Source organism: Opisthocomus hoazin, chromosome 8 (assembly GCF_030867145.1).
Source record: "Opisthocomus hoazin isolate bOpiHoa1 chromosome 8, bOpiHoa1.hap1, whole genome shotgun sequence".
Classification (NCBI taxonomy): Eukaryota; Metazoa; Chordata; class Aves; order Opisthocomiformes; family Opisthocomidae; genus Opisthocomus; species Opisthocomus hoazin.
Window position 1 is genome coordinate 619,700 of NC_134421.1, and position 16,390 is coordinate 636,089.

General features: G+C 55.1%; 2 long non-coding RNA genes across 2 annotated transcripts; both read right to left on the bottom strand.

The window, feature by feature from the left end:
* Positions 1–236: 236 nt before the first annotated feature.
* On the bottom strand, positions 237–4,496 carry LOC142362193 (uncharacterized). Its single transcript, XR_012764787.1, has 2 exons — positions 3,661–4,496; positions 237–1,248 (listed from the first exon to the last, which is right to left on the bottom strand). It is a non-coding gene; the product is annotated as an uncharacterized LOC142362193 (long non-coding RNA).
* Positions 4,497–11,465: 6,969 nt separating this feature from the next.
* Positions 11,466–15,724, bottom strand: LOC142362296 (uncharacterized). Its single transcript, XR_012764926.1, has 2 exons — positions 14,889–15,724; positions 11,466–12,477 (listed from the first exon to the last, which is right to left on the bottom strand). It is a non-coding gene; the product is annotated as an uncharacterized LOC142362296 (long non-coding RNA).
* Positions 15,725–16,390: the final 666 nt, after the last annotated feature.

Genomic DNA, 16,390 nt, shown 5'->3' on the forward strand with positions numbered 1-16,390 from the left:
AGCGATCGTACCGGCCCCTCCACGGCCACCCGGGCCACGGCAGCACCGGGCCCTCCACCGGCAGAGGGAGGGGCCGTCGCCATCAGCCCCGCTGCCCGCACCTGGGGCTCCCCCGGCCCACGGCTGGAGCCCGGCAGGAACAGGGGGCCGTCGCCCCAGCCCCACAGCCCGTCCCCTCCTCCCCTGGCCTCTGGCGCAGCCCCTCGTCCCGTGCAAACCAAGCACAAACGCAGCCGCCAGGGCAAAAGGGACCGCAGGTCTTTATTCAGTCACGCACCCAGCCAGTCCCGGGAGCCGCTCCGCCCCGGGGCTCGGGGCCCCCGACGCTCCCTCTGCCCCTCCGACACCTCGGCACTCCTTCCCGCAGCTGTGCCCGTTGCTCCAGCGGGGAACAGTCCGTCCGTCGCCTCCCGGAGCGACGCGCTGCTCGGCAGAGGCTGCCAAAAATGAGGAGCAGGGTGCAGGCCACTACAAGAGAGGAGAAAAGTGACAGGTGGCTGGACAGCGGCAGTGGAACGAGAAAGCACCAAGCAGGGAAAGGGACAGCGAGAGAAGGACGGGGACAGGCAGTCCCACAGAGACGGAGAAAGAAGCAGCAGCAAGAGAGGAAGAGCAGCAGCAGAAAGAAGAAGAGGGAGCAGGACACAGACCGAAAATGAAGAATGGGGAGCGGGAAGGAGATGCAAAAAAATCCCCTGCAGCATGACAGAGGAAAAAAGAACAGCGGCAGGGACCTGGACAAAGAGAGATGAGGAAATAGAATAGAATAGACATGGAGAAAGCAGTAGATCTGTGACGTGCTACGGAGCCAAGAAGGAAGGCCTCGAATCAAGGGACGAGGAGGCAGACAGAGAGCACCAAAGACAGCAAAAGTACTGACAGGCTACAGAGTAGGAGGAAAGCAAAACTAGTAACCGGGAGCTGAACAGAAAGAGGGGAAGAAGGAAAAAAATGCCACAGGCTGCAAGGCAGAAAGAGGGAGGACCTAAAAGATGGGGACAAGTCAGAGACAGATGGAGAAAGAAGGTACACAAGAGCAGAAAAAAAAATAATCGTAGCAGTGGGGGAAAGAGAGGGAGCCGGGCAGGGCCCAGGATGCAGAAGAGGGGTGACAGGGCCCCGAGGGCCCAGGACTCACCGCAGCTCTCACTCTCGGTGCTGCCGGGAGACTTGGACACTTCAGATGTTTCTCTCTCCTTCTCTCTTCCCTTCTTCTTCCGCAACTCCAATCGTTTGGCTCTCCTCCACCTGAGAGAAAATGCATGTGGCTGTCTTAGAGCTCATACGAGACGTGGCTTCCTAGACAAGAAGCCTCAGGAACAGGACAGAGAAAAAGAGAGAATATGATGAGTGGGAAGCAGAACACATGGATCGAGAGAGAACTTGAATCAGAGGAGTAAACAAGGCAGGAAAGAGAGATAAAGACAGGGAAGAAGCCACAAGAAAAGGGCCTTTCTGGCCTCTACTCGCACCCCCCGGCCTCCCTTTTTTTCTGGCCTCTACTCTCGCCCCCGGCCTCCCACCCCTTTCCGGCCTCCTTTTTTTTCCTGGCCTCTACTCCCCCCTCCTCGGCCACCCCCCCCCCCACCTCCCACCCCTCGTCAGCCTCCTACCTCCCTTTTTGCTGGCCTCTACTTAATTCAGCTTCCCACCCTTTTTCAGCCTCCCACCCCTGTCCCACGCAGTGCAGGACACACTGACAGAGAGAGAAAAAGGACAGGCAACAGGAAGAAACGTACTAAGAAACAAAGAAAGGGTCAGACGAAGAAGGGGGTGGGTGGTCAGGGTTGGAACCCCAACACAAACCAGCAAGGGGCTAGAGGACAGACAGAGAGGAAGACAAGAACGGGCCGGGAAGCAGGAAGAGAAGGAGAGAAAGGCAAAAAGGGAGAGCCGGCTGCACAGGCAGGTACAGCAAGAAACGACCGGACAGGCAGCAGGATCGAGAAAGAGAGACAGAAAAACTGGGGACAGGAAGCAGGACAGAGGGACGGCGAGAGGAAACCAGGGCCAGGGAGCAGGACAGCGGTGGAAAAAGAGGCACTGGGGCAGTAGGACAGAAAGAGAAGGAAGAAAGGCCAGAAGAAGGACGGGGAATAACAGCGAAGGGAAAGAGAAGGACAAGGAGCAGGACAGATTGTCAGAGAAAGACAGGGACAGGGAGCGGGACAAGGTGATACTGAGAGAGAAAAAGGGGACAAGGAGGCAGGACAAAGTGAAAGACAGGCACAAGTAAGAGACGGGGGAGCAGGACAGAGACGGAGGGGGAAAAGCCTCAGCTGGGCAGCAGGAGACAGAGGCGGAGAAGGGAAAAAACAGCACCGGGCTGAGGGACCCTGAGGGAGGAATTAAAAAAACAAACACAGGGAGCAGGACAAAATGACAGAGAGAGAGAAAAGGGACAGAGCAGGACAGCATTGGTGGGAGAAATGCCACCGTGACAGGCAGCGGGAGAGAGGTATGGAGAAAGAAAAAAAATACCGAGGAAGAGAGAAAGGAAACAAGGGACAGCGAGCTGCACAGGGGGATAGAGAAATAAAGGATGGGAGAGGGAATGGTGCAGAGAGGGAAAGGCAGAAAAAACAGCAAGAGGCAGCAGGGCAAAAGGACAGCAAGAGGAAAAAGGAAAGGGACAGGGAGCTGGACAGAGATGGGAAAAAAAGCAGCGGGGACACACGAAAAGAGACAGAAAGAGAAGGGCACAAAAGGATAGATCAGGACAGCGGCAGGATGGAGACGCAGAACAAAACCTGGGACGGTCAACCTGGGTGGGCGGGGAGCGGGTCAGAGAGCCGGAGAAAGGAAAAACTCTGCTGTGGAGCAGCCGAGGGGGACGGAGAAAGACAGACAGGGACGGGGAGCAGGGCAGAGAAACGGAGAGAGAAAATAAGCGATGGGGAGCAGGGCAGAGCACTAGGAAGAGGAAAATAAGACAAGGCAGAAGACCAGGGAGCTCAGAGAGAAAGAAGGGTCGAAAGGAAACGCCAGAGAGGTAGAGAAATCAAGAAATACAGGGACGAGGAGCCTTGCAGAGACGAAGCACAAAAATGTAGGGCCGGTGAGCGCGAAAGAGGGAGAGAGAGACGGGGGCAGGGGGAGGAGATGAAGAAGAAAGGAGAGATAAAGATGGCAACGGAGTGCAGGACACACAGACAGAGAGAGAAAAAGGACAGTGAACAGGAAAAAAGGGACCGAGAAACAAAGAAAGGGTCAGATCTAGACAAAGAGACCAAGAAGGGGGCGGGGGGGGTGTGTGCAGGGAAACCCCAAAAGAAACCAGCAAGGGGCTAGAGAACAGAGAGGGAGAGAAAGAGAAGAAAGGGCCATGAAGCAGGACAGAGAAGGAGAGAAAGGCAAAAAGGGAGAGCAAAAAGAGAGCCGGCTGGACAGGGAGGTACAGCAAGAAACGACCGGACAGGTAGCAGGACACAGAAATAGAGACAGGGAGCCGGCTAGAGAAATTCTGGAGGGAGAAAAAGAGGGAGAGGGAGCACAACACAAACACAGACAGAAGACGGGAGGTACAGGGAAAGGAAAAGAAAAGGAAAAAGAAAAAAACAAATAAAAAAAATATCACAGCAGCGTGGGAGAGAGAAGGATCCAGGGGAGGGCCCGGGACGCAGAAGAGGGGCGACAGGGCCCCGAGGGCCCGCCACTCACCGCAGCTCTTGCTCTCAGCGCTCCCGGGAGACTCTGCCGCTTCAGACGCTTCTCTCTCCTGCTCTCCTCCATTCCTCTTCCCTAACTCCGGTCGCTTGGCTGTCCCCCACCTAAGACAAAACGTCCATGTCTCGCAGCTCTTACGAGACAAGGCTCCCTACGCACGTAGCTGCGCTCGCGCGCTCCACAACCGGACCATGCTGCTGCTGGTGACACATACAGACCCTGCGGGGCACGCTGGCGGCCTGGCCTGCTGCGGGCTACCAAGAGGGAGCCTTCCTCACCCGCACAGGCAGGCTCTCTCCTGCCTGCAGCGCCAGCGGCAGCTGGCCTTCTATTTCTTCTTCTTCTTCAGCCTTCTCGGGACTCTCCAGCTTCAGCCGCGACACCTCCTGCCCGCAGCCACTCAGCGCTCCGCCTCCCCCTTTTCGCCCCCACGCCGCCAGCACAGCGAGGCCCGGCACACGCAGCCCACACAAGCCCGGAGCGGGCGCAGCCAACGGCATCCCCAGGCCACGAACGGACAAACGCGTCCTCAGCGCGGCCCCTGCCACACACAAACAAGCAGCGGCCACCGCCTTCAGGGAGGCCGAGGCACGCTCCAGGGCCAGCGTGCCGCCCGCACACCACGGGCCTTGCGGGAGGCCGGGCGCTCCGGGACAGGCTTCAGGGGACGTGCTGCAGCTGGGGGCGGCTGCGCGGGGCGACAGGGGCCGGAGGAGCGCTGCCGGCTTTGGGGGGTGTCCGCCTCCTTCCCCCCTTCCCTTCCGTCACCTCCCGCCTCTGGCCCCGGGGCTGCCCGCACCCGGCTCGCCTCCTGCAGCCTGCCGCAGCGGCCGGCTCCAAGCTTCCCGTCCCACCACCCTCGGGCACCCACCACGCACCCCCGCACCCGCCGGAGGGGAGCCCGCGCCTCACCGCTGGCCTCTCTGCTCCCCCGCCGCCCCGACACCCGACAACACACCGCCGCCAGGCTGCTCCGCCGCACCGCGCATGCGCCACGCGCCGACGGCGCGCCGGAGGGGACACACCCTGCGCCGAACGCCGGCCTGCAGTACCGCGTTGCGCCCACGCGGCGGCGCCAGCGGGTACGGCGGGTACAGCATCCTTATGGGGGTGCGTCCTCCTGGCTGGTAGCACAACTCTTACAAATGCACGAGAAAGGGAGGTGGATAGCATAACTACTGTTCTCAGTCTCGGAAAACACCCATCACTGAAATGTTAGTCTCATTTTAGCACCAAAAATTAGAAGTAACTTGCTAATTTCTATGACATCCATACACCGTGGTTTTTTAACGGATGCAAGCAAGCCAAACCACCCTCAGAGGTGAATGAGCACAGGTGATGTGTAGAGGAACAGCACTACTTATCGCCGACAGGACGCGACGGAAGTATTTAAAAGCACTTGCGATGGACAATAGAGGGGCCAGCTTCCTCATACTCATCTTTGCTGACCCACATTTGCTGAAAAGTGGACAGAGACGCCAGTATTGAACCCCCAGTCCAGACAGAGTATTTACATTCTGCTGGTGCAATCATCCAGAAGAGAAGCACAATCTGTTGGAAATAAAGTGACAAGCAGCTAACACAGTAAACATCTCTTTGGAGGAAACAACTAGGTGAAACGCTTTTCATCATCAAAGCACAACTCCAATGAAGTAAAGCACCGAAGAGGTAGAAAGGCTGCCATATTTTGTCTTCCACCTTGAGTCGACAGAGCTGCTATAACGTTACTATGAACAGACAAATACTGCAGCCCGTTGAGAGATCTGCAGATGGCCTACAACACAGCTACCAAAAAATTACAAACGTATACGAAAGAAAAGTAAAGGTTTGAAATATTTATCCAATTTGGTTGTAAATAAAGACCGCTGGGACAACACTGCACAGAACGGTCGGAGCATTTTTCTAATGATAAAGGAATTCTTTTACGTGAAAAGAATCCCAAACCCCAAAACACTGAGATACACTGGCACTGTGTATCTAGCTAAGCACTAGATGTGAAGCTAGAAGACCTCCCGCTGATTCCCGCCTGAGCCACTCAATTGCTCAAATACACTGCATGTACCCCTGCTCCTGCGTGCTCCCGTTTCCACGCCTGCCACTCCACGTCATGCCCGTGCAACATGTCGTCTGCTGCCTGACAAACATGGCCTCTCTATTTCACTACACATTGCCTTGCTCCAAGGCAAAAGGGTCCTTCCAAACAGCTAACAAGCCGCAGACTTTGCACGCTGCTTGGATTTTGGATTTATTCTTTCACCCTTTTCTCTGATAGCCAAGCCTTGAAGCCTACAATATCCCCTGTATCTTCTCAGGTTGGTCATGTTCCCTTTAGTATTTACAGCTCCATCTTCTCTAGGTTCATCCCTACCTATCTTGCTGTTCTGTGGTGTCTTTCAAGGAGCCCCTTTCTCCTTCTTAGCCCTATTTCACTGCGAAGCCCACAGGACTGTCTTCCTTAACTGTTCTTTCACATTTTCTCAGAATGACCTCAGAAACTCCCATGGCTTCAGCAACCATTTCTATTCCAGTACCTCTCCAATCCCTCTCTTCATTCTGCTTTGGCTGTTAGGAGGAAAAGAGGCACGAATTAAGCAGGCTGTCCGAGGGTCTCCTAACATCAGGGCCTGGGATGCAAGACCTGGACATTCCCTTGTGGACATTTGCATTTGACTATAGGATCTAACTTTCCAACAAAAGCTTCTTCTGGAACCGCAGGTGTGCAAAATTACCTGAATCTTCATAGCACTTGGAGCCAAAGCGGTAATCTCTTTCTGCATACGAGCGCCAATCCCAGGATACATCGTGGTTCCTCCAGAGAGGACGTTATTGGCATAGAGATCCTTACGGATGTCGATACCACATTTCAGAGTACTGTTGTAAGTGGTTACGTGGACACCTGCAGATTCCATCCCTGAGTGGAAAGAAGTTTCAACACATGTGATTTCTCTTTCTTCCCTTCTTTTTCTTACTGTTCAAATGAAAGGGAAGCTCAGTAGTCCAAGAGAATTCCAGGAAAAAAAACCTACGTGATGCTCAGGAGAGCATCTCGTGGTACTGTTCCTTGCTAAAGAAAAGGAACAGACCAGATAAAGTCCAAACTGTGTTCCCAGGACTGTAAGTACTAGACTTTTAAACTAGCTTAACACGCATATTTTGACAAAGATCTGTGATCCAGGAAGTCCCGATTTCCACCGCTACGTTTCTGACACCACTGTTGAACACCAACGCTGATCCTCGATACACTTCTGGCAGCCAAATCCCCCCACCTCCTAACGAGCATTTCTCCTGCTGATGTTCAAATGCAGAATATTTGAACATCGCTCCTGCTGATGTTCAAATGCAGAACTTGGAGCTATATTAATGCTTCAATAGTTTGCTTTCTACACACAAACGCAGCTAGCTTTACCACTTCGTTTAATGGAAATCGTGCCAAACTGCCCGCAGTCATTTGGCTCACTCCTCACGAGTGGAATTTAAATTGAAAGTAGGAAATTTGTGTGAGGGCAGTACAAGTTACCATAGAAAGTGGCAGTCATCCACTGGATAGAATGGGAAATTTGACACTACAGATAAAACTACTGCAAAATAACGTACGATTTCATTTTGTATGATTACATTACAGATTAATATAATCAAACAATAACCTGAAGCAGCATCTAGATATAAAACCCACATAAGCAGCACCGTGCAGTTATACATCAGCCAGTCGAGATAAAAAGCACGATCTTCTGACAGTACTCTAAATCATCACCTTAGAAACTCTACTGCACTTGGAAGAGGCTGAAATCATCTTACGATGCAGGTACCTCTAAACTGACAGGCGCCTTCTCATCCAGCAGCTGTAGCAGCAGTGTTCATCGCTTCTAAAGAGCTGATTAAGTCAATAGAAGCTGCGTGTTTCTATGGACATTTGAGAATCAGTACCTCAGTTCCTATAGCTGCAGGTTGTCTATACTTCCTACGAAATTCTTCTTTTCATTCTCTGTCAAGTCCCTAGAAAGAAAAGCCCTGTCTCACCTATGAAGGATGGCTGGAAGAGAGTTTCAGGGCATCGGAACCGCTCATTTCCAATGGTGATGACCTGTCCATCAGGAAGCTCATAGCTCTTTTCAAGAGAGGAGGAGGAAGCAGCAGCTGCCATTTCATTTTCAAAATCCAAAGCCACATAACAAAGCTTCTCCTTGACGTCTCTCACAATCTCCCGTTCCGCTGCAGACAGCCAACAAGATTTTAATCAACATACAGTACAACAGCCAGGACACAGACTTTCTCATGCACATTTCCCTGAGTTCACAGATTCACAGAATATTAGGGGTTGGAAGGGACCACTGTGGGTCATCTAGTCCAACCCTCCTGCTGAAGCAGGGTCACCTACAGCAGGCTGCACAGGACCGCATCCAGGCGGGTCTTGAATGTCTCCGGAGAAGGAGACTCCACAACCTCCCTGGGCAGCCTGTTCCAGTGCTCCGTCACCCTCAGAGGGAAGAAATTCTTCCTCACGTTCAGACGGAACTTCCTGTGCTTCAGTTTGTGCCCATTGCCCCTTGTCCTGTCGCTGGGCACCACTGAAAAGAGCTTGGCCCCATCTTCCTGACACCCACCCTGCAGACATTTCTAAGTATATATTAGGTCCCCTCGCAGCCTTCTCTTCTTCGGGCTGAACAAGCCCAGCTCCCCCAGCCTCTCCTCGTGGGAGAGATGTTCCAGTCCTCTCACCATCCTTGTAGCCCTCCGCTGGACTCTTTCCAGTAGCTCCTCATCTTTCTTGAACTGGGGAGCCCAGAACTGGACAGAGTACTCCAGAGGAGGCCTCACTAGGGCAGTGTAGAGGGGAAGGAGAACCTCCCTCAACCTGCTGGCCACACTCTTCTTGATGCACCCCAGGATCCCATTGGCTTTCTTGGCAGCCAGGGCACACTGCTGGCTCATGGTTAACCTGGCAAACTTGTCACCTCTGATGAAAATACGCTAGCATTTTGCAGGAGGCAGAACACACCTGTACCGCCCTCAATAGCTGCCCTTCTTCATCTACACCAAACGTTACCTGTCTTGAAAGGCTTTGTTACAAGATTCTCAAATAATAATTAACATATCAGGTTGTCTTTCATCTTAAAATCATTAATTCTTTTTTATATTTGTGCAGCTTAACAGACAAAGAACTACGAGTAATGCACTGAACCTGAAGGAGTCTGAGGAAGAGAGCAGTTGTATCATTTAGTGAAAGTAAGGTTTACAAATTATCATAGTAACTCATCAATCAGGAAATACTAAAAAATAACCTTCCTCATAAATATTTATTTCACTGTTCCTTTTGGTGCCTCCATTGAATACTTTTACAATATCAATATATATCAAATTAATATCTGGTGTTTAGATTGTATATATATAAGTTATTACTTCACTTTTATATATTTGCACAGTTTCTTTTCTATAACTGTGTGTGTATATATGCACAGAAAAATAATAATAATACACACACAGTTACAGAAAAGAAACTTGAGGGATGTAAGAAGAGGGACACTTCTGCCAGTAGTAACAAAATCTGTTTCAGGACCTTCTGACAAAGCCCCCCTAACAAACAATAATGAAAATCAGGTTGCCTTTTACTAGGTTTCTAAAACAAGTAACAAATAACAAAGCTTACTTCCAAACAAGTTTCTCCCTGAGCTGAACAGAAGCAACAGGTTTCAACTTCAGAGCATAATCTAGCATGTGTACACCCTCTGCCAACAGAATGACGAAGCATAATGCCTTGACATGTTTTTGCTAGCTGCAAATGGGCATTTCTGTCTTACTGGAGGCTACGACTCCAAGAATATCAACAGAGAATAAAACGATTCTCTTCTATCATGAGGTTTTTACACAAACCCAAAAGCTCACCTGAGGAGTCTCCATTCTAACTTGAAGCTGCACTCTGTCTTCCAGATCCTGACAACGCTCTTCTAGAAGAAGAATTTGTTCCTGCAGTTGATTTCCTTCCATTTCCAACTCTTCAACCACACTCCGTAAACCTGCTTCTGTCAAAGAAGAAAAATTATTTCAAGAAAGGCCTGCTAACATTCCTCAAGTCTAGAAATGGTTTCAGCTTTTTATTCACAATTCTCCCCAGTGTTGGGAACAAGCAGACCTCAACCATTTCCAGTGGAAGTGCCCGAGACCCTGCTTTTCCAAAAATTAGATGGCAAAAGTGTAAAATTAAGTAGACTCCCTACTCAAGGAACAGAGAGGCGTGATGCCATTGGAATTTCTCGTCTTCTGGCTACACAGCTGATCATTAAATTTACCAAAGTTTTCACTTATACAACCAATCTAAGTTCTTAAGCCCTTCGTGTATTTAACAAAAACGTGCTGCAGCTGGGGCCGGCTGCGCGGGGCGAGAGGGGCCGGTGGAGCGCTGCCGGCTTGGGGGGGATGCCCGCCTCCTTCCCCCCTTCCCTTCCGTCACCGCCTGCCTCTGGCCCCGGGGCTGCCCGCACCCGGTTCGCCTCCTGCAGCCTGCCGCAGCGGCCGGCTCCAAGCTTCCCGTCCCACCACCCTCGGGAAGCCACCACGCACCCCCGCACCCGCCGGAGGGGAGCCCCCGCCTCACCGCTGGCCTCTCTGCTCCCCCGCCGCCCCGACACCCGACAACACACCGCCGCCATGCTGCTCCGCCGCACCGCGCATGCGCCACGCGCCGACGGCGCGCCGGAGGGGCCACACCATGCGCCGAACGCCTGCCTGCAGTACCGCGTTGCGTCCACGAGGCGGCGCCAGGGGGTACGGCGCGGCGTCCACGCCCAGCGCCGGCTCCGGGCAGCCCCCGACTCGCGGCTCCGACACGGCGCCGCACCCCCGCCGCTCCTTGCCCCCGACACGGACCCCGCCCTCCCGGGGGCTTTTCCCCGGGTCCCGCCGCTCCATCCACTTCCCCCCTACACCCCGCGCTCACCTTCTCCCTCGCTGCAGCCGCAACGCGGCTATGGCTCCGCTCCTCCTTCGGCTCCCATCGGGCCCGGCACGGCAGCACCGGGCCCTCTACCGGCAGAGGGAGTGGCCGTCGCCATCAGCCCCGCTGCCTGCACCTGGGGCTCTTCCGGCCCCGGCCCACGGCTGGAGCCCATGATACCGTCATTGGGCAAACACAAAGACTCTCTGAAGCCCTTTGGGCACTTCAGCAAGCAGCCAGGCGTTCCTTATTGCAGCGCCGGACACACAGGGCACGCCTCCTCCCAGCGCTCAAAGCACCTGCGCCACTCGAGCGGCAGTACCGTACTTTGCTCACCGGATGGCAGCAGCGAGCTCTTGGACATGGCGCCACCGCGCATTGGCGCCACCCGAGCCGCAGTACCGAACTTTGCTCACCGGGTGGCAGCAGCGAGCTCTTAGACACGGCGCCACCGCGCATTGGCGCCACCCGAGCCGCAGTACCGAACTTTGCTCACCGGGTGGCAGCAGCGAGCTCTTGGACACGGCGCCGCCCGAGCCGCAGTACCGAACTTTGCTCACCGGGTGGCAGCAGCGAGCTCTTCGACACGGCGCCGCCCGAGCCGCAGTACCGAACTTTGCTCACCGGGTGGCAGCAGCGATCGTACCGGCCCCTCCACGGCCACCCGGGCCACGGCAGCACCGGGCCCTCCACCGGCAGAGGGAGGGGCCGTCGCCATCAGCCCCGCTGCCCGCACCTGGGGCTCCCCCGGCCCACGGCTGGAGCCCGGCAGGAACAGGGGGCCGTCGCCCCAGCCCCACAGCCCGTCCCCTCCTCCCCTGGCCTCTGGCGCAGCCCCTCGTCCCGTGCAAACCAAGCACAAACGCAGCCGCCAGGGCAAAAGGGACCGCAGGTCTTTATTCAGTCACGCACCCAGCCAGTCCCGGGAGCCGCTCCGCCCCGGGGCTCGGGGCCCCCGACGCTCCCTCTGCCCCTCCGACACCTCGGCACTCCTTCCCGCAGCTGTGCCCGTTGCTCCAGCGGGGAACAGTCCGTCCGTCGCCTCCCGGAGCGACGCGCTGCTCGGCAGAGGCTGCCAAAAATGAGGAGCAGGGTGCAGGCCACTACAAGAGAGGAGAAAAGTGACAGGTGGCTGGACAGCGGCAGTGGAACGAGAAAGCACCAAGCAGGGAAAGGGACAGCGAGAGAAGGACGGGGACAGGCAGTCCCACAGAGACGGAGAAAGAAGCAGCAGCAAGAGAGGAAGAGCAGCAGCAGAAAGAAGAAGAGGGAGCAGGACACAGACCGAAAATGAAGAATGGGGAGCGGGAAGGAGATGCAAAAAAATCCCCTGCAGCATGACAGAGGAAAAAAGAACAGCGGCAGGGACCTGGACAAAGAGAGATGAGGAAATAGAATAGAATAGACATGGAGAAAGCAGTAGATCTGTGACGTGCTACGGAGCCAAGAAGGAAGGCCTCGAATCAAGGGACGAGGAGGCAGACAGAGAGCACCAAAGACAGCAAAAGTACTGACAGGCTACAGAGTAGGAGGAAAGCAAAACTAGTAACCGGGAGCTGAACAGAAAGAGGGGAAGAAGGAAAAAAATGCCACAGGCTGCAAGGCAGAAAGAGGGAGGACCTAAAAGATGGGGACAAGTCAGAGACAGATGGAGAAAGAAGGTACACAAGAGCAGAAAAAAAAATAATCGTAGCAGTGGGGGAAAGAGAGGGAGCCGGGCAGGGCCCAGGATGCAGAAGAGGGGTGACAGGGCCCCGAGGGCCCAGGACTCACCGCAGCTCTCACTCTCGGTGCTGCCGGGAGACTTGGACACTTCAGATGTTTCTCTCTCCTTCTCTCTTCCCTTCTTCTTCCGCAACTCCAATCGTTTGGCTCTCCTCCACCTGAGAGAAAATGCATGTGGCTGTCTTAGAGCTCATACGAGACGTGGCTTCCTAGACAAGAAGCCTCAGGAACAGGACAGAGAAAAAGAGAGAATATGATGAGTGGGAAGCAGAACACATGGATCGAGAGAGAACTTGAATCAGAGGAGTAAACAAGGCAGGAAAGAGAGATAAAGACAGGGAAGAAGCCACAAGAAAAGGGCCTTTCTGGCCTCTACTCGCACCCCCCGGCCTCCCTTTTTTTCTGGCCTCTACTCTCGCCCCCGGCCTCCCACCCCTTTCCGGCCTCCTTTTTTTTCCTGGCCTCTACTCCCCCCTCCTCGGCCACCCCCCCCCCCACCTCCCACCCCTCGTCAGCCTCCTACCTCCCTTTTTGCTGGCCTCTACTTAATTCAGCTTCCCACCCTTTTTCAGCCTCCCACCCCTGTCCCACGCAGTGCAGGACACACTGACAGAGAGAGAAAAAGGACAGGCAACAGGAAGAAACGTACTAAGAAACAAAGAAAGGGTCAGACGAAGAAGGGGGTGGGTGGTCAGGGTTGGAACCCCAACACAAACCAGCAAGGGGCTAGAGGACAGACAGAGAGGAAGACAAGAACGGGCCGGGAAGCAGGAAGAGAAGGAGAGAAAGGCAAAAAGGGAGAGCCGGCTGCACAGGCAGGTACAGCAAGAAACGACCGGACAGGCAGCAGGATCGAGAAAGAGAGACAGAAAAACTGGGGACAGGAAGCAGGACAGAGGGACGGCGAGAGGAAACCAGGGCCAGGGAGCAGGACAGCGGTGGAAAAAGAGGCACTGGGGCAGTAGGACAGAAAGAGAAGGAAGAAAGGCCAGAAGAAGGACGGGGAATAACAGCGAAGGGAAAGAGAAGGACAAGGAGCAGGACAGATTGTCAGAGAAAGACAGGGACAGGGAGCGGGACAAGGTGATACTGAGAGAGAAAAAGGGGACAAGGAGGCAGGACAAAGTGAAAGACAGGCACAAGTAAGAGACGGGGGAGCAGGACAGAGACGGAGGGGGAAAAGCCTCAGCTGGGCAGCAGGAGACAGAGGCGGAGAAGGGAAAAAACAGCACCGGGCTGAGGGACCCTGAGGGAGGAATTAAAAAAACAAACACAGGGAGCAGGACAAAATGACAGAGAGAGAGAAAAGGGACAGAGCAGGACAGCATTGGTGGGAGAAATGCCACCGTGACAGGCAGCGGGAGAGAGGTATGGAGAAAGAAAAAAAATACCGAGGAAGAGAGAAAGGAAACAAGGGACAGCGAGCTGCACAGGGGGATAGAGAAATAAAGGATGGGAGAGGGAATGGTGCAGAGAGGGAAAGGCAGAAAAAACAGCAAGAGGCAGCAGGGCAAAAGGACAGCAAGAGGAAAAAGGAAAGGGACAGGGAGCTGGACAGAGATGGGAAAAAAAGCAGCGGGGACACACGAAAAGAGACAGAAAGAGAAGGGCACAAAAGGATAGATGAGGACAGCGGCAGGATGGAGACGCAGAACAAAACCTGGGACGGTCAACCTGGGTGAGCGGGGAGCGGTCAGAGAGCTGGAGAAAGGAAAAACACTGCTGTGGAGCAGCAGAGGGGGACGGAGAAAGAGAGAGAGAGACGGGGAGCAGGGCAGAGAAACGGAGAGAGAAAATAAACGATGGGGAGCAGGGCAGAGCACTAGGAAGAGGAAAATAAGACAAGGCAGAAGACCAGGGAGCTCAGAGAGAAAGAAGGGTCGAAAGGAAACGCCAGAGAGGTAGAGAAATCAAGAAATACAGGGACGAGGAGCCTTGCAGAGACGAAGCACAAAAATGTAGGGCCGGTGAGCGCGAAAGAGGGAGAGAGAGACGGGGGCAGGGGGAGGAGATGAAGAAGAAAGGAGAGATAAAGATGGCAACGGAGTGCAGGACACACAGACAGAGAGAGAAAAAGGACAGTGAACAGGAAAAAAGGGACCGAGAAACAAAGAAAGGGTCAGATCTAGACAAAGAGACCAAGAAGGGGGCGGGGGGGGTGTGTGCAGGGAAACCCCAAAAGAAACCAGCAAGGGGCTAGAGAACAGAGAGGGAGAGAAAGAGAAGAAAGGGCCATGAAGCAGGACAGAGAAGGAGAGAAAGGCAAAAAGGGAGAGCAAAAAGAGAGCCGGCTGGACAGGGAGGTACAGCAAGAAACGACCGGACAGGTAGCAGGACACAGAAATAGAGACAGGGAGCCGGCTAGAGAAATTCTGGAGGGAGAAAAAGAGGGAGAGGGAGCACAACACAAACACAGACAGAAGACGGGAGGTACAGGGAAAGGAAAAGAAAAGGAAAAAGAAAAAAACAAATAAAAAAAATATCACAGCAGCGTGGGAGAGAGAAGGATCCAGGGGAGGGCCCGGGACGCAGAAGAGGGGCGACAGGGCCCCGAGGGCCCGCCACTCACCGCAGCTCTTGCTCTCAGCGCTCCCGGGAGACTCTGCCGCTTCAGACGCTTCTCTCTCCTGCTCTCCTCCATTCCTCTTCCCTAACTCCGGTCGCTTGGCTGTCCCCCACCTAAGACAAAACGTCCATGTCTCGCAGCTCTTACGAGACAAGGCTCCCTACGCACGTAGCTGCGCTCGCGCGCTCCACAACCGGACCATGCTGCTGCTGGTGACACATACAGACCCTGCGGGGCACGCTGGCGGCCTGGCCTGCTGCGGGCTACCAAGAGGGAGCCTTCCTCACCCGCACAGGCAGGCTCTCTCCTGCCTGCAGCGCCAGCGGCAGCTGGCCTTCTATTTCTTCTTCTTCTTCAGCCTTCTCGGGACTCTCCAGCTTCAGCCGCGACACCTCCTGCCCGCAGCCACTCAGCGCTCCGCCTCTCCCTTTTCGCCCCCACGCCGCCAGCACAGCGAGGCCCGGCACACGCAGCCCACACAAGCCCGGAGCGGGCGCAGCCAACGGCATCCCCAGGCCACGAACGGACAAACGCGTCCTCAGCGCGGCCCCTGCCACACACAAACAAGCAGCGGCCACCGCCTTCAGGGAGGCCGAGGCACGCTCCAGGGCCAGCGTGCCGCCCGCACACCACGGGCCTTGCGGGAGGCCGGGCGCTCCGGGACAGGCTTCAGGGGACGTGCTGCAGCTGGGGGCGGCTGCGCGGGGCGACAGGGGCCGGAGGAGCGCTGCCGGCTTTGGGGGGTGTCCGCCTCCTTCCCCCCTTCCCTTCCGTCACCTCCCGCCTCTGGCCCCGGGGCTGCCCGCACCCGGCTCGCCTCCTGCAGCCTGCCGCAGCGGCCGGCTCCAAGCTTCCCGTCCCACCACCCTCGGGCACCCACCACGCACCCCCGCACCCGCCGGAGGGGAGCCCGCGCCTCACCGCTGGCCTCTCTGCTCCCCCGCCGCCCCGACACCCGACAACACACCGCCGCCATGCTGCTCCGCCGCACCGCGCATGCGCCACGCGCCGACGGCGCGCCGGAGGGGACACACCCCGCGCCGAACGCCGGCCTGCAGTACCGCGTGGCGCCCACGCGGCGGCGCCAGCGGGTACGGCGGGTACAGCATCCTTATGGGGGTGCGTCCTCCTGGCTGGTAGCACAACTCTTACAAATGCACGAGAAAGGGAGGTGGATAGCATAACTACTGTTCTCAGTCTCGGAAAACACCCATCACTGAAATGTTAGTCTCATTTTAGCATCAAAAATTAGAAGTAACTTGCTAATTTCTATGACATCCATACACCGTGGTTTTTTAACGGATGCAAGCAAGCCAAACCACCCTCAGAGGTGAATGAGCACAGGTGATGTGTAGAGGAACAGCACTACTTATCGCCGACAGGACGCGACGGAAGTATTTAAAAGCACTTGCGATGGACAATAGAGGGGCCAGCTTCCTCATATTCATCTTTGCTGACCCACATTTGCTGAAAAGTGGACAGAGACGCCAGTATTGAACCCCCAG